An 18186-nucleotide genomic window follows, 5' to 3' on the forward strand; every position below is an offset into this window, starting at 1 on the left:
AACTGCGGATCTTCATCGACTCCAGACACTCGCGTGTGGCAAAAATGGAGGAAAAATAGGAAGAAATGTTGCTGTAAACTTTTCTCGATTGTTTTTTAACTGCTTCTTTTCTTACTATTTTTTAACTATTTTTGATTGCTTGCAACAGTTTCTATGTCTCGTTATTTTAGAAGAAGATAAAATAAAATAACTGTTTTCAACACGATTTTTAACTGTTTCGAACGATCTACCTGCTTGCAAAATGTCTCCTAAGATCGACAACGACGACGACGAAACTCTGACATCTCATATAACAGGATATGAATTATTTATTCATTAATGCGATCGAATTATTAGACCACATCAGGATTTTACAGTTCGCGCGAGCTTAACACGATCGTCCGCCGCACGATTCTCTTGGAAAAGAGCCGACGGATGAACTATTTACCTGTTTTAGCGAGCGGAATCCCGGCTCGAGCCGAAACGACGTTGAACATCGATTAACAGCGGGCATGAGTTATGGTATTAGAACTGTCGATGGAAAGTGGAAATCGAGGAAATCGAATGGAAAGCATCGAATGTAATTTCTGCGGAGGATACTGGTAACATGGAGTCAAATCACGAGCGAATAAGAAAAAGTCCGGGGCGGGGGAGGGAGAGAGAGAGAGAGAGAGAGAGAGAGAGAGAGAGAGAGAGCTATCGATATCGCGACGATTTATGACGGTGGAGGATTCGCCAGAAGTATGATCGCTTTCACTGGCTGTACGGATTCCGGTAAAATAGAGGAGGAACGAAAATCGTGACATTAGAATCTGGTTCGTGTCGGCTCGACTTAATCGTTTTCCGTCGCTCGAAACTTGGACAGTAGAGAGCGTAGAAAATTCGCGCGTAACTGCATCGGACATTTCCAAGCAACAATATGTCTCTTGCTTTCGAACATTCCGTACCATAGTTTTTGGTGTTGTAACAAACTTAGAGATTCGGAGATTCTATTTTCTGATTTTATTTACAGAGGAAACGACGAACTATTGTTGCGATTGTTTTATAAAATGGCTTCGTAGAAATTGAATTGAGCAGAGTTCGTGTAGACTTAAATTCGAGAATTAATAACGTTGTTTTACAAAAAGAGAATATTCGGAATAAAGAATTTCAACGTAATTGTTTTGCAAAAGTGACGTGACAATATAAATCGGTTTATTATTTTGCGAATAGGATATCGTTGAAACAATCGAAACGGTCAGCCAATGGTTCACCAAACACGCAAAATTCTCCTATAAATAATTCGTCTACTCGACGATACAACGGTACATTGAAATTCGGCAGTGAAATAATCATTAACATCGATCCTATGTTTATATGATTTTTTAAAATCGCGCGTTTCACTGCATTTGATCCACTTAGCCCTGAGATAATTTAAAAACCGCTGCTCATTTCGGTATCACAAGCCGGCCGGTACACAGCCGGACCAGCGGACCTCGGAATAAAAATAGCGGAAAAGTTAATCGGCCCGCTGCAATTTAACGGGGAGAGAGCTCAGATTCAATTGTAACGTGCTCCATCAGGAATTCTTTTTGAGCCGTCCCGGACGGATTCGCGAAACAGCCCGTAAAAAACATATAAAAGAGAATTCGAAACTAGGGGTAAGTTACTGACGGGAAAGGTTATTAAAAACTCACCGGTGTGGATCCGAGCGGAGCTTTTCTAATTAATTTCCGAGACAAATTCGCTGGAGGGTTAAAATCCGCTTTTTCAAAGATAAATACTCGCATCAAAAGAGATCGCTCTGGGGTGGCGCGTAATTTGAATGTCGGTTGTCTGTTGTTTCGGAGAGTCAATCAAAAACCGTGATCTATGGAGGATTGCGGAGATTCCGGGAGATTCGAACGAGAATCGGAGAGAAAGCGAGAAAAAGCGCGCTCGCGAGAGAGAAAAAGAAAGGAAGAGAAAGAGAGAGAATCAACGAGCAAGAGAGAAAATAAATAAATAACTACGTGAAAAGAATTTTCCGATACGTGACCGACGAGATGTATCCATTTCATCGTTGACTCGAGGCGCTCTCTCGACTCGATTCGACTCGACTCGTCGAGAATATTGTACCGGGTTTCGTGCGGGTATCGATTTCTATCGCCGTGAGCGGAGCAACTCGACAAAACAGCTCGCAGTTATTCCCGCAGAACGACGATGGGACGTGAACGAAGTAAATCAGAACTTCCGGTTCCCGGGGCAAGTTCAACAACACGGAGCCATCGCGCTCGGCGCCGAGCCGAGCCGAGCCGAGCCCGCGCCGCGCCGCGGGGATTATCGATGATCGGGGGAAACTTGATCACAACGGCTCGCCGCTGCGTCACGGTTTATCACGTTTCCCCGTTTCATTAATATTATTGGACCCTCATTGTGCCCCGGTTCAATGATTAATCCCGTGGCACCGAGGCAAAACGCGGCGCGTTACTATTGCGACTCGTTCGGCTCCGTGTAATAGCCTTTTGTGACCCCTGTGTTTCTTTCTCTTTCGTTTCGGAAACCAGATGCAACATCGTGTTTCGTAATTCGATTTATTGGGTTCCACGAGACTCTTCTGTCACACGCACCAAGCTTTTCGAATCATATTATACCGTGTTCACGCTTCGCGATTTTATATCGCGCGACCCGTTCACGTGCTTTAATTTAAGGTTCGAAGCCTGGGTTCGCTTTGCTAAACTCAATTTCATTACGTATGACATTCCTCCATAATATATTGCAGCAATATTGTTAATAATATTCTTAATAATATTATATATAACAATAATAATTAATATATTAATAATATTGTTAATTATACAGGTTGTCCCATAATTATGTTAACACCCGAAAAGGGGTGATTCCTGAGGCGATTTCAAGTAACTTTTTCCTTAGCGAAAATGCAATCCGGGGCTTCGTTTGCGCGTTATTAATGAAAAACACTGGCCAATGAGAGGCGAGCTCGCCTAGCGCTAGACGGCCGAGCCAATCAGTGGAACTGGACTTTGATCGCTCGTTGGCTCGACCCGCCTTGCGCCAGCCGAGCTCGTCTCCCATTGGCCAGTGTTTTTCGTTAATAACTCGTAAACGGAGCCGCGGATTGCATTTTCGTTAAGGAAAAAGTTACTCGAAATCACCTCAGGAGTCACCCCTTTCCAGGTATTAACATAATTATGGGACATCCTGTGTATATAAATAATTGCAGCGTGGATCGTTATGAAATGTAATAAAGAATGAGATAAAAATTTGTATATCATTCTCGAATAATTGTAACAAATTAAAATCTTTCTGCTAATTTGAACTGCACCTACTCGTTTCTGCCGCAAACGATCAAGTGCGCAGTCTAATCGGGAGCACTGCCTGGGCTCGTGCGACGATGTAAAACGCGTGCACGTTCGAACGACGTTTTGAGCACTCTCCGGTCAATTGATAGATTAATATTTTTCAAAACCGAACCGTCGGACACAGCCGACAGCCGATTAAAGCATAACCGTTATCTGCATCCCCGTTGCAATAAATATAAAACGGTGACAACGAATTACCGTGTACGTGTTTCAATTTGAAACAAAAAAAAAAAGAAAAAACAAACGCGTTAATAAAACAAAAAAACGAAGACGTGCCGTTCGATTAAACGGTGCAGAAGGGTTAGCGGAAAAATCGCCGCGCGATATTACGTGTCGGGAGAGTAAATAAACTCGAGTCGAACGAATGAAAAATGAATGAACGGTTTCACCGCCGTGTTTAACTCTTCCGACCGTGGATCGTTTTACCGGGAGAACCTTCCGTCGCGATATTCGCGTGTCAGCCGCTGACGCGACTGTAACGCGGAATCGGAAATAATTAAAATAAAATACAGGAGGAAAGAATCCGGGATATTCGCCTGCTTCGGCAATTGCTATCACCGCGCGGACTATAACGGTATGCTGGCTGTTGCGTCAATTTACCGGCGCGATCAATTCGTTGCACCGCCGTCGCATTTATTTGCTAATTGCACGCATTTGCGCGCGTGCTCGTCGCGTCCGCCGATTTCGACCGATATCATCGGGGGAACAACGGTAATTAATACCGTAATCGATGATTGCTAATTATCGTGGTATTAATTTTTCTAATTTCCTGTCCGCCTAAAACGTTTCAAGTTCGGTAATGAAGCGGCAACACGACGGACAAACGAGCATTCGGATTTCCCATGGTGAACAATATCGTTCGCGAAACAATGGCTACGATCCAGAATATCGTTCCGTGTGAAACTGATCGAAATCGAACGCGAAAATGATGCATGTGTGCAACGCGAATCTGCTAATTTAGCAGATCCGTGAACTATTGTGTTACATTTGTAGATTCGTGATTGTCACATCAATCACACACAGTAACGTATCCCTAACTGACGCTCAAATTGTCCACAAAAATGGACGATTTGGGAAGAGGAGATACGATTATTCGATTATTATTTCGATACGATTGTTATTTCCTCGCGGCTCGTTTTTATAATTGTCCACAATTTGTAACTATAAAAACGAGCCGCAAGGCTCGAACAATCGTATCTCCTCTTCCCAAAGTTGTCCATTTCCGCGGACAATCTTAGCATCAATTAGGGAGACATTACTGCGGTTCTTCGTCCATCTTTGAAAACTATCTCCTCTGTCGTAATAATACACGATTGCACGGAACAATGAACAAAGCTAAACTAAACAAGAACAACAGAGAAAATTTCTATCGCAGGTTGTCCGGCGGGTCCAGCAGACTCTGGCCAACCACTCCTGGCCCGTGTTGACAGAAGAGTTTCACTCGGGCGCGTTACGGGCTCCAGCATCGCGCAGAGAAGCCCAAGATCCCGTATTAACGTGCCGCCGTACTGCCCATCAAATTACAGCGAGAGAAAAAAAAGCCGGCCGCGCAAATATTTATCCGACCCACGGTACCGCACGCGCCTAACATTGTTTCGCCGGCGACCGCGGTAGGTTATCCGGTTGTCCGGCTCTCGCAATCGCGAATTACCAGGCGGAGTCCCACGCCGTGCGTGGGCGGCCAACAAAGGAGTCCGTCATAATCGTGGTGGCGTTAAAAGTGGCTTCTGGACAGCAGTCGCCAGGAACCGGTTGGGTGCGCGATCCGAACGGCGACAGCCAAGGTGAACACAGAGATTGGTAGAGAGAGGGGGAAGGGGGGAGAGATTGATCTCTTGCCGCAATTTAAATACCAAAATGATATTTTATTCTCTTGAATCGAAATTAAATTCTGCTCTCTTGTAATCAATACTTGACGCCAAATCTGCTGAATTGTGAACATTCTTTAAATTATGAATATGAAAATGATTAAATATATTTTTGAACGCCTATAATAATGTCTCCCTAACTGACGCTCAGTTTGCGCACAAAAATGGACAATTTGGAAAGAGGAGATACGATTATTCGAGCGTTGCAGCTCGTTTCTATATTTCTTCACAATTCGTAACTATGAAAACGAACCGTAAGGCTCCAATAATCGCATCTCCTCTTCCCCAATTGTCCATTTTTGTGGACAATCTCAGCGTCAATTGGAGAGACATTACTGTATTAGGATAAAAGTGGCGAGAATTCGAAATTAATTCGGTCTTGCCTTGTCATTCTTGTACAGCGACACAGGCAGGTCGTTTTTACTTTTATTTTAGCGATGATCGATAACATTTATTAAACATTTAACAGTGTCGAATATTTTATAAGCCATTTTAACTTTATATATTGAATATACTATATTCGAGTAAGAAAATGTCAATTCTCCTAAGAAATTCTTACGATCGAATAGCTTCTGATCACTATAGTTGCGAAGAAAATAATACAGCGAGGGATTAAGAGAGAGAGAAAGGGGGAGGAGAGGGAGAGAGGAGGAGCGAGAGAGATCGAGATCGAAAGAGGGCAGAAGGGGAGAGTTAATCGGTGTCCAAGCGAACTTTATTAAACTATTACGGAGCAAAACTCGTTAAATACCCATGAGCGAACTATTACACAGCCAGAAGCTGCGGTCTGACCGTCTAATTTCATCCGACAGACAGCATGTTTGCGTGACGCCGCGCGCCGCTGGCATCTTCACGCTCCACATGTCGAAGGCACGCCACGGGAATTCGCGGATCTCTGCGTACACCCGAGAAATCGATACCCGGCATTCCGGCTTAATAACACGGCCGGTCCTTGTCAACCGCGTCGTTAACGCCGGCTCGGCTCACGCTATCATTCGGTCGGTACCCTGTCGCTTTTCATCGATTTCTTCCCCCACCGTTGATCGACCGATTCGCTGGCCGATCCAGACCGGTTTCTCGCGGAGATACGCCGACGATTCCGATTCGTCGAGCCGATCCCGGGGTCTCCCGATCTCGTCGTTTTGACGGAGTTGAGCATATTTTATTCGATGAATTTACTCGAAAAATTATCGGAAGAAAATTTTATTTTAAAAATGTATCTGATATATTATTCGTAGAAAATGCTATTTGAAACATATATTTATATCGATATATTATTATATATATTTATATCGATATATATTATTATATATATTTATATTAATATATTATTATATATGTTTATATCGATATATTATTGTATAAATATTGTTATATCGATATAATAGTATATAAATATTGTCGCAATTATATAAATTGTAAAGATTTCCCTCGGTTTTTATGCTCTGTTTGGAATACTGTGCATTTAATAATTTTTCGAAAGATCGATAATGAATTTTAGGGTTTCTATCTTGGCACATCTGTTAAATAACAATCGAAGAACGTCTAAATTTTTAACCTGGGGGAGGCATTATTTTTATTTTACATAGAATACCGTTCCAAATTGTTCGAGAGCGTGCCGTAGAATAGATTGGTAGACGAAACGTGAATGTATCGATGGTATCGAACAAGTCTCAGTGCCATCGCTAGCTATCCGATACGTAGGCCACCCCCGCCACCAGCTAAACTAACGTCCGATCGATCACCGCACGATTCCAGTCGTTGATTCTATTGAAATGTGAATGATTCAAATGGAAACTGTGCTCGAGTTAAAAACCGATGATCGATAGACGTATCTGTAAAGGAACCTTTCCTGTGTGCCAGGCAATAGCAATTTATTTGTATCGATCATCCTCGTTTGTATTTCATCGCGGAGAGGTTGTGTGGGATCGCTTCGACGAATTGGTTTGTTCGGTCATCTTAAATATTTCAGCCATCGACGGTTCTCCGATAGCCTTTCGAAAACGGCAACAACGATGCTTCTTAATTTGGACTTCGACGCAGCTGATCCATTAAATTTTATTGGACCACCATCGAAACTTAATCGATTCTCTTGGAATCGCTATTTATGAAAATACGATTATGCTCCTCTTAAGCAAAATTTGCTCCTCTTTGGAAAATTTTCCTATTGAATTTTGATCAGCAGACTTTCCATTCTTTTTATTATAATTTACAAGCAACAATTTCAGATTGTTTGTAACAAGAAATCGCCCCACTTTCAATACACTTATTTCAATAGCATTAGAACATTCCTAGAATTTGATACAACATTGTTCCGAGAAATTTTAATTCAGAAATTTAATTTTTAATTTTTGTAATATTATAGTTTTCAATGTTTAGAAATGTTGCCTTCGCTAAACCGAAACGAGGAACGCAAAGCCGCGACCGAAATGCGGCGTAACATTGTTAAAACGGATAACTGTTCCGTTTGAATGATTCGTCGAAGGATTTTCCGACGGCGGAAAGAATTTCATCGGCATTCGCGTCTCGCTAAGTACAATCGATCCAACACCCACGCTCGATTGAGTCCGCACAGGCGTCGAATAAAGTTGCAGAAGCCTTTCAACGCGAGCGTAAAATCGCCGTCAATAGAGCCGATGAGTTTATTGCTGGCCGGTCGTGGCCACGAGCCGAGACTGAAATATTTATCTCGAGATTTTCCGGAACGCGATTTCGTGTCTAGCCTGAAATCCGACACCGGAATCGCGTCGCGGCCAACCTTCCTCGGTGACGCGCGAGCCGCCGACCTACCGCGATATTCGCATAGCGATCTCGATCCTTTCGGATCTTAGTACCGGAGGGCATTCGAGCCCGATCGTTTCACGATCCGGCAGCAATAAGTGTGTAACTGTAAATTGAAATTGCTCGGAAGCACCGATATTACGCCGTTGCGAAGAAATGGTACCGCGTTACGTAAAGCTGCGTGCAAGTCATCTCTGTTCCATCGAGTTGTCTGTCATGTTTAACCATCGTAATGATCCAGTCGGGATTTCTTGATGCGCCGGAACATTATCCCACAAATTATGGGAATACGATTATTGCCATATTTCATTACGTCGCCTCGCTTTTTAACGACGTTGCGCTTTTTATGGAACACCAAATTGCGAAGAAAAGATGCACCCCCGCCTAATCAAATTATTTATTTGAATTCATCTAAATATATATACTTAAATTTATTGAAATATATATATCTAAATTTACTAAAATTTGTACATCTAAATTTACTAAAATTTATATATTGTACCATTTGTTTAACATTCATTTATACCCATATCTGTCCATAGAACGTAAACTGTATTTAAGGATTAATTAATCGTGCAATGCACGAGCCAAACGTAGTCAGATTTCTTTCATTGATAATTTTAACGTGTGTTTAAAATAATGCACATCCATAATTCCTTTAATCTCTCTACCGTAAAGAGTAGTATCCGTTATCTATTCGTTTTGATCGCGAATGCACAAAGTTCGCAGCGGTTCATTCGTTCGCGGTTCCGTTGATTTATTATTTATTTCTCGGCTTAATGGCTGCATAAAACTGCTGCTGTGTACCGTGTGTAAGTTTTCACGTTTCGGCGACACGAAGTAATTTATTTTTACGCTGATATACATTGCTCGGCTGTTATTAAGTCCCGCGGAAAGTTTTCAGAACAATTTGGGAAATTCAAATGCGTGTGCCGCTATTATGAAGAGGCGTAATGGGTAACTTTGATTTAGTTAATTACTTCTGGACGTGCCGGCGCGGTGTAATTTTAACTCGGTGGATTCCATTGAAATATATGAACCTTCAGTTCGCGTTGCACTGAATTTTATCACGTTGAAAGAGTAAACTTAAGTTTAATTAGCCGTTGTTAGTTAAAATTGTGACGGTTCGCGGGTAATATTAACGGCAGAAAAAAAGGGGAGAATTCTATTCTAGAAATTACCACGAAGAATATTGACGAATCGAATGATGTCCGCGAAACACGTTGAAATATCGTATTTGTTACAGTTTTGTAAAACCGATGGACTGCAGATCTGATGCATTCGCGAGAAGAGAGAGAGAGAGAGAGAATTGGTAGAAGGAAAACATAAAATAAAAGAGATTAAAATGAAGAGATTAAAAGGACTTTCGCGGAGTTAATCCCGCGAAGAAATAAAATGCCGAATCAAGAGAAAATTCTCCGCGCAGACAAGAGATTTTACACATTCCTGGTGCGCGTCGCAAAACACAAAGCTTTAATAAAGTGGTCGCTAATTAAATTCCCCGCTCCCTTACGGCGGACGCTGATCCCTCCGTGCTCCTATAAAGCACCCTGAAAAAAAGCCGAAAATTTACATTCGGATCCCTAGATTTCCATAATTATTTCCGCCACAAAAGGTAACCGGCGTCTACAAAACGCTCCAGACACGGTGGATTAATATAATCGCTTGAACCGTTCAACTCGCGGCCAAGGTTACACCTTTAATCCTGTCATAACCCCAACAATGATCTCGCCTAATTCGCGATGCCGGCGCGACACCGCTCGGAGAGCACCGAACAACTCGGAATTGCAAAACATGCTGGTAGGTTGCGGATCTTCGTGCATTTCTGAGAAAAATGTGTGAAACGTGTCTAAAAAAATAACGCTGAAATTAATAGTTCATTATTAATTACGAAAATACAAATGCCTTTCGAATCAGCGTTCGCAGCTGCCATTTTCATAAGCCTACGAACATCAAAAGTCCATAAAAGAATTAAAACTGCGATTGCTGTTATTTAAATGTCATAAATTATGAATATTAAACGCATAAAAAATTATGAGATTAATTTTTAGAAGATTGCTCGCTATAAAACGTCAGATTTCATTACTCTTATAAAATACCGCAGTATTTGGGGCGGCCGTGGTAACAGCCACGCTTACCCTCGCAGATCCGCGTCGGAAATAATTGTTTAATGAAAATTCAGCGTCGACTGGCGTGATTGGGGTTGGCCAAAAGGAAAACAGTTTCGCGCGGGCGTGAAACGGCGCGCGGCGACTCGTTGGAACGAGCCGGTCGTAGTCGCATTTAAATTCTACATTCAGTCGCAATATCCCAGGACGAATCACGGTACAATAAGTGGCACCAGATGGTGCCTCCTAATAAGCGGCGCACCTTCGCACCCTCCATCACCGGGGCGGCCAACCCCGCGCGCCGCCCCGGTCCGATCTAATTCGAGCCGGGCTGCGCGAAAGACGTGGCTCGTGCAACTTCAATTAACAAATTCTTGCCGGGGGAATCTCTGCGACTCTAATTAGGGGTGGCGGCCGGAGAAATTCTGCCGAGGTGATTCTGTTTCGTGATAATTTGTTTAAAAATATTGCGGCCCGCCGAACGGCTCGATACTCGGGAAATTGATACCATATTGAGATGAAACGGGGATTCCGTCCACTAAATGGAAAACTGGCTGCGGGGAAGAGCGGTGCATTGCTCGAATTGTTTAGAACAATTTAAATATAATCTTGGAATAATTCAGGAATAATTTATTCTTCGAATGAATTACTTTTAGTTGAATCATTTTAATTACACATTGTATAAGTAGATATTGTACAAGTGCATATTGCACAAATGCATATGGTACAAGTGCATGCTAAGGGAGAAAGTTCTGCGATTAAGAAATTATGAATAAGAATTGACGAGAACTCGCATTAAAGCTAAAGGTTCGCATAAAAATCGGAGATTGTGAAAGAAAAAAATGTGACACGTAAGATCAGCTGATTTTTATGAAACATCGGTAGACCGTCGACATAACCTAAATGTTCTCACGTAAACCGATTAGAAAAATCGAGCAAGTCGGACACAATTTTACTAATTTCTACCATTGACAAGACAATTAATTCGCGGAAAAATCCGCGGCCGAGAAAAATGCTGTTTCAAGTAAAAAAAAAGAAAAAAAGAGACGAACCTGCTGGTTCGAAGTTCATGGGTCAGACGGCGCAGCAGCTGAAGCAATTCTCTAGCAGCTGGCGCGCGAAAGGAACTGCAGACTCGACTGCGCTAAACCGTAGTTATCGAATTGCCGTCTCAATTAAAACTTTTTCGGTAACCTGCGCGAACTTTTGTTATGGTAACCCGACGCTCGGGCATCCGAACGGGGTCGAGGTTCGTTGGTCCGGCGGAACAGTTTCGGGGGAGCTTGGGCGACCAGCCGAAGTCGCATAAATCCGAGGAATTGTTTTGTCGCGTTGCGGGGCGCGTCGCGACGCGATTCGATCAGCCGTCGCGACGAGGTCTCGAGAAGCCAACAAGTCGAAGCGCGAAAGCTCGGCGTGCAATCGACAAGCGGAATGCGATTAGGAGCCACTTAGACGCTGTTGTGTCCTGGAGCCGGCGTCTCCGGAGGATCATCCCATTATCGAGTGTCCCGGAACGGCGGCTGGGATGTCGGCCGGAGGTTCGTTGGCCTTTTCTCATCGTCGCGTCGTCACGAGTTTCGTAGGTAGAGGTCGTTAAAAAGTCCTGTGCTCTCGATCTCACGGCCCGCTCCTCACGACCAAGGACAAGAAGAAGGAGGAGGAGGATCGAGGATGATCCAGCTCGACGAAAACGGAGGAAGACAAATCGAGAACCGGACCGGAGAATAAAATGGCTCCGGCGAGGATAGCCGAGGCGAGAGAGGATCCTGTTGCTGGGAGCAGCTGGGCTCATCTTCGCTTCGTTCTAACCTTGGCTATCTCTATCGCATTCGACTCCTGTCGTTCGGACTCGGATTTTCATTTACTTTCGCTGCGACGTACGGATAAACGAAGCGACGCAGCGGCTAAATTCTCTCAGGAGCATTTCCACGTCTCCGAGCAATTATAAAATCGAAGATCCGAGATTAATTTGAGAATTTTTACGACGATCTTCGGTTTCGAGGGACGGAAGTTAAATTGAAATGTGTTTCTTCGTTTTACTATTTTTTATCCCGGTGAAACTAAGGTAACATTATTCTTAATCGCTTGATCATTTATTACGTTTTTTATTACATGTCTCAGTATCGAATTAGAATGTCTCAGCGACGCGTTGCAACGATTAGACAGTTCTATGTCAGAATCCTGTTCAGTCCAATCAAACAACTTTTAAATAACATTTGAATGCTCGCATACTTTTGTATGTCAGTCATTTTTGTCGCGAATGCGTACAAATCCGCAGCAGTTTAGCGACAAGCTTCTCGGATTAAAAATCCAGTCGCACCCTTCGGGATCGTCGAAACAAAAACGACACCCTTTCGCTCGATCTTATTAAACGTTCAAAATGACAAAACCCCTCGCGAACGAAACGTTCGATCGCCTGCATGAAAACGAAACGCGTGCCTCAAATATTCTGCAACCGAGATCGATTCAACAAACCGGAGATTCGAAGCGAACACGATGTGAATCGCGAACACCGTGAAACGGTGATCCTGAAAATTTGTTGTACGAAATAATATTCGAGCATCGACGGAGGACGCCGCGAAAAGGAAAGAGTGAAGGTCGAGGGCGAAGGGGAGGAAGGGAGGTAGGGCACCCACAGGGTGGGGGTTAAATAGACGATTAAGTGGCGGAGGAGGGAAGGGAACGAGCGTGGTTGAGTGTCGGGCATCGAACTCTCGGGCGCTCGGCACTCGGCACAAACACGAGGACGCGTTACGTCGAGCGAGCAATCATGCGGTATGTGGAGGTATATCCCGGGAAGAGACATTGCGAGGCCACGTGAAATAGACTTGCAGGACTCGAGAGTTGAGACTTGAGAGTGAACTTAACGGTGCTCGAATTGCCGACGATCGTGCGAACCGCGCTCTACCGGCACGACCTTATGACTGATTTCAATCGCGTCCGCACGACTCTATGCTTTAATCGACGGCTCGCCGTGCCATGGCACCGGTGACCCCATCATCTCTCTCTCTCTCCTCTCTTTCTCTCTCTCTCTCTCTCTCTAGTGCCGTGTCGTGTCGTGAAGCATGTTCGATTAACACCGGGTTTCAACTATCCCCGCGAACTGCGGATTGCGGATTGCTCGGAGTTTAGAGAATTTGACTGGCAGGCTTCGCTCGTGGGCTCGTATTAGAGCTCGTACTGTTATACCGTAGACCGTGGACGGACGAAATGACCCGCATTAACTCTTCAAAGCCATTATGGGAACGTCGTCCGAAACTATGCTAGCTGCGTTTATAGCGGGAGGTATGGGAGAACCCGGTCTCCGGGGTCCCTACCGTCGCGTAGTTATAGCCAGTGTCGGTAAATAGAAGGAAAATGATGTTCCGCGAACACCACCGTGTGCTCGACGCAACAGCCATGTTCGGAACGTTCGCGGGAATCGTGTTAAATCTGCAACGATCCACGGAAGTCGCATTCTTTGAAGCTGTTAGGATATATATCGCCCCCGCCTAACTAAACATTTATACCGGCATCGCGGGCGTACACGCGAGTACTACTTTCCGACGCAGCCCTCGAGCATCCGCAAACACTTATCGTAACGGGGAACCAATTTAGAAACTGCAGTGGCAAAGAATTCGCGTCCGAACTCTCGACACCGTGCAAACCCATTGCGCTGGAACGCAAGTCGGACTCGTCGCGAAGATTTCGTATGTGATCTATTGAATAAAAATATTATTCATATTTTCGAATCGAATTTTGATTCTTCTGTTATCGAAATCTAGGAAAGGAAACGAAACGAAGACATTCGAGAAAGAAAAATTGCCTCGTTCCATCAGGGCAATTATCGGGGACGAAGAATAGCTAATCGAGGCGGCTGCGAAAGAAATCATAGCGCAAAGGGTTAAAGTTGTCTTCCGTTCTATCATCCATCCTGAAACGAATGCCAATCGAATCTTTTCTTCGCGGATTTAACGTTGTTTCCTGTACCAAGAATAATGTGGAATTATGCGATCGATATGGTAACTTTTTAGTTCGCTTTCGTTGTCGAAGAATTCGAGAAACGTTACGATATAATTGGACGGAACAAATGTTCGGGAAGGATGAGTGGACTATGAAATCGGATGCTACCTTGTACAGGATGAAAGCGATGTAACGAGAGAACTCACCGTATAATAACGCAGGCTGTGACAGGTCGAGAATTAATCCTATACTTGCAAAAAGTTCCACCGGTTCTTCCTGTAACACGAACAAAATCATTTCTGATTAATGAGCGGAATTCGCTCTTGAAAGGAAGAGAATAAAAATCTGAGGAAACGCACGGAAATGAACGGTACAAGTTGGAATCATATCTTAGGTTCGTGAGCCAAACAATTCTCAACTTCTAATTCGACAAATAAACGTACGTCGGCCTGCGTGGTAAACGTTTTATGCGAACAGAAACATCTGTAATTCAGTTCACAGAAAGTGGATGCGATTAATTCGATTTCTTCTTCAAGATAACAGTACTTTTAATAGAACGTGTATTCATAAAGCAAGAATCTCTATAATTCTGTTGATTACTATAATCTATCGATTAAATTGCTCCTATACAATTTTTCTTTGAACATCGTCCTATCTTCAAAGAATCTATTCAGCCAACAAAAATGTCTCTGCAATTAATACAGTACTTTTAACAGAGCGTGTATTCATAAAGCAAAAACCCCTATAATTCTACTGATTACTATAATCTATTGATTAAAGTGCCCCCATGCAATTTTTCTTTGAAAATCGTCCTATCTCCAAAGAATCTATTCAGCCAACAAAAACGTCCCCGCGATTAATCCAAAATAGTAAGATCATTAATAATCGTCGACGTTCTCTTCCATCGCGAAAATTTGCGAACTCTCTAAATGCTCAAAAAACTACGCGAAAAAAAAGTTTTTATTCAAGAGACGCTGAATGAAATCCAAAATCTAGACTAACCTACAACCCCGGTGTAATCGAGAGAAGCTGATCATTCGCTCGGCAATGACTTCATCGGGTCGTGGCAAGCCTAAACGATGCAACGCTGTTTTCAATAGGATGCGCAATCGTCGCCGCGGCTTTTTTATCGCATCGTAAACGAGCTTCTGATAACCACGCGAAACCGTGTAGTCTGTCCGAGCCGACTGCATGAATCTAGCTCAATTACACGCGATGCATGAATGTCTTAAAACGTACAAACACGTCGGACACCGTTAGATCGAGCGACCCGCGTTGCCTCCTGTCCGACTTCTATCTACAGTAATGACTCTCTAATTGACGCTCAGATTGTACACAAAAATGGACAATTTGGGGGAAGAGGAGATACGATTATTCGAGCTTTGCGTCTCGTTTTTATAGTTGTTGAGAATATTATTATATTATAAATTATATATTAAATTATATTATATTATAAAAACAAGGCACAAGACTCAAATTAATCGTACCTCCTCTTCCCAAATTGTCCATTTTTCTCCACAATCGGAGCGTCAGTTAGGGAGACATTACTGTATCGACTTGAGTGACTGTCTCGCCGGTATTGGCAGCCTTCCTTCCGGTAGCACGTTATCGGATCGTTGCCGCGCGAATCCGCGGAACACGAAGAAAACGGACAGCATCCGATTCCAGCTGACCTTGAAATGGAAACGCAAGGTAAACGACCCTGCCCGATGCAGACGAATGCGATTGCTTCATATCGTAAGTAGACTACGGGGGTCTCCTCTGTGCGCGAATTCGCGTTTTTACGTGCCAGTTCATCGAAACGGAAATGGCGCGGTCTTATCTGAACAAACGATTCCGCTGGAGGGAGAAGGGAATTGAACCGGTATCTTATTTACGAGACTGTAGTTAATGGAACTCTGTAATAGGCGCATACAGGCCGGCAATAATCGTTCCAGATAAGTAAATTGCAGATCTTCGTGCATTCATGGCATATGCAAATTTTCGAACTACAGTAAGTTCTCCCTAATTCGCTCTCGGCTTGTAAACAAAAATGGACAATTTCGGACGAGGAGATACGATTAAATACGCACAAATTTAACCGCGAGCCTCGAATAATCGTGTTTTCTCTTCCCAAATTCTCCATCCATTGCTTACAAACTGAAAGAAAATCCGGAAATTTTGTTCTTATTGTGATCGAACGCGAGGAATTGCGAGACTGGAATTTAGCATTATTTAAGCATTTTTGCTGAATAATACCGTTCGAACGTGTTCATTAGAAACGCGAGCGAAAGAAAATTTTTAATGAACCGTAAAAGTTGGTTATCTACGGACGAGATCTTTCAGCAATGACCAATGGAACGCAGAAATTAACGTGCTCTCTTGTCTCCGCGTAAAATCCGTGCATACGAATAAACGGAACTTTTAATGAAGCAACACGAACATTCGTTCGGCTTGCAACAAAATCTTTTACCAAGAGAACATAAAATACGAGATCCAGCCGTCACGAAAGTTACCTTTGCTTTCTTGCGCAGCTATTTTCGAAACTTCCGTTACTCCGCGGAATAATTAACGAGCATAACGATTTACAAATAGGCTCTGCAAATGTTTCGAGCGCATTAACAAAACGACGAAGTCTGATCGGAAGGCTGAATTCCTCGAGAACAAACCCAATTCCGATCGTTTCGCCGTTCACGGCCGTTCGAACGGTCGCCGAGCAGAACTCGCCGTTCGGTCGCGATAATTGCTGGCCTTGATCAACGCGTCGAATTCGCGATAAAAAGCGGCGACACGCGGCACGAAAAAGAAAAAGAACGTTGTACCCGGGGACAGATTAATACCGGCGCGCGGATATAATCCGTGAAATTGCGCTCGGCGCTCGGCGAACCGAACGCAAACACGAGGGTCAGTAGCCTGGAAGATGGTGTTGCAACAAGCAGCTCGGCGACCTCGCAAACTGGTTTCGCACAAGTCAAGATCTAGATCGCGACCTTCTCGGAGCTGTACGCGGGATCTGACCTCGGGATCCGAGCCGACTCTCGGGGCAGCCTCGGGAAAAGCGGAGGCCGAACCAAAGGGAATTAAAAGTAAATAAAGCCGGCGAGGTTCGATTGATTTTATATCGTTGCACACGATTCAGCGAACGTCTCGCAGCTTGAAAGTCTGCCCCATCGATTCGCGAGTCGGTCGGACCCGTTTTAAATAAACCAGGCTCCTCCGAATGCTCCTTTCGCGACGCGACTGTCGTCGAATAATGTTTAGCGTACGTAAATCGGCTTTCTGTTAACGCCAGATTTTTCGGAGCGCTGAAACCAAATAATTGTTGTAATATTTGCCGCAGGTAACGCGTGCATCGAATAAGAAACTCGTAAATGTATTTTTTACGAGCTGAACAATTGTGAATTAAAGGATTAGCGACGTTCGAAATGAATGTTGAACCGACAGTTAGAAAACGAGGATAATCGAAGAAGAAAATAAAGATGACAGAAGAAGATAAAAGTTCGATGTTTTCAGTGTGCAATGCGCACAGTCGATAGATATTCCTGCCTACCGAGATGCGCGACACGTGCACGGTTCAATCGCAACAATATCCGCTAGAATTCACTCGAATTGCAAAGTGGTTAACCATGATCATGACGCAAAAGCAATTTGAGAAACGACTCGTCGCACTGCATTTCGCGATAATGCATTATAAGTGGGAATAACATAGTGTAACGTTCACGCGTGACCATAAGCATGGGTAGCTACAATTAATCATTATGTTCCATGCTCGCTACGAACACGATAAACGTCGACCATTCGCTGGTTAAATTAATTACTTATATTTTGTAGAAGTAGCAGTGACACTTCCGAGGCGCGACTCGAATTTTGCAAGAGAAAACTAAGCTTCGCGATGTTCTTATTGCTGACAGAAATAAAATAACATAAAATAATATTAGGTACGTAAACTCCAGTAAAATAATGATTTAAGGTTTGAAGTTTGATCCGCTTCGCTAAAAATATGATCGAGCCTGTCTGCCCGCTTGGTTTTTGAAGTCGCGACGAAATAACTTGACCGTACAGATAATGAAAAAATAAAATAATATTAATAACAAAATAAATTGCCAATGCTTAAGACTTCGATCGACTATGATACATTCCTCCCAAGGAAACTCCGTCGAAGATTTTTCAAAATCCTGGCCCCGA

At 43.5% G+C, this 18186-nt stretch overlaps 1 protein-coding gene across 8 annotated transcripts in view; it reads right to left on the reverse strand.

Moving 5' to 3' along the window:
- The window catches only part of Pgant9 (polypeptide N-acetylgalactosaminyltransferase 9), a 285663-nt gene that overhangs the window by 179612 nt on the left and 87865 nt on the right, over positions 1-18186 (reverse strand). For 6 of the 8 annotated variants that reach the window (XM_033467572.2, XM_033467569.2, XM_076521049.1 and 3 more), the window contains one exon: positions 14229-14298. The exons of 1 other annotated variant lie outside the window; for it this stretch is intronic. The gene's annotated coding sequence lies outside the window, so the exon portion shown is untranslated. Of the gene's footprint in view, positions 1-14228; positions 14299-15509; positions 15533-18186 lie in introns of those variants that run through there. One more of the 8 variants, XM_076521051.1, reaches the window with a different exon arrangement.

The sequence above is a fragment of the Megalopta genalis genome, chromosome 4 (assembly GCF_051020955.1).
Source record: "Megalopta genalis isolate 19385.01 chromosome 4, iyMegGena1_principal, whole genome shotgun sequence".
In the NCBI taxonomy this organism is placed as follows: Eukaryota; Metazoa; Arthropoda; class Insecta; order Hymenoptera; family Halictidae; genus Megalopta; species Megalopta genalis.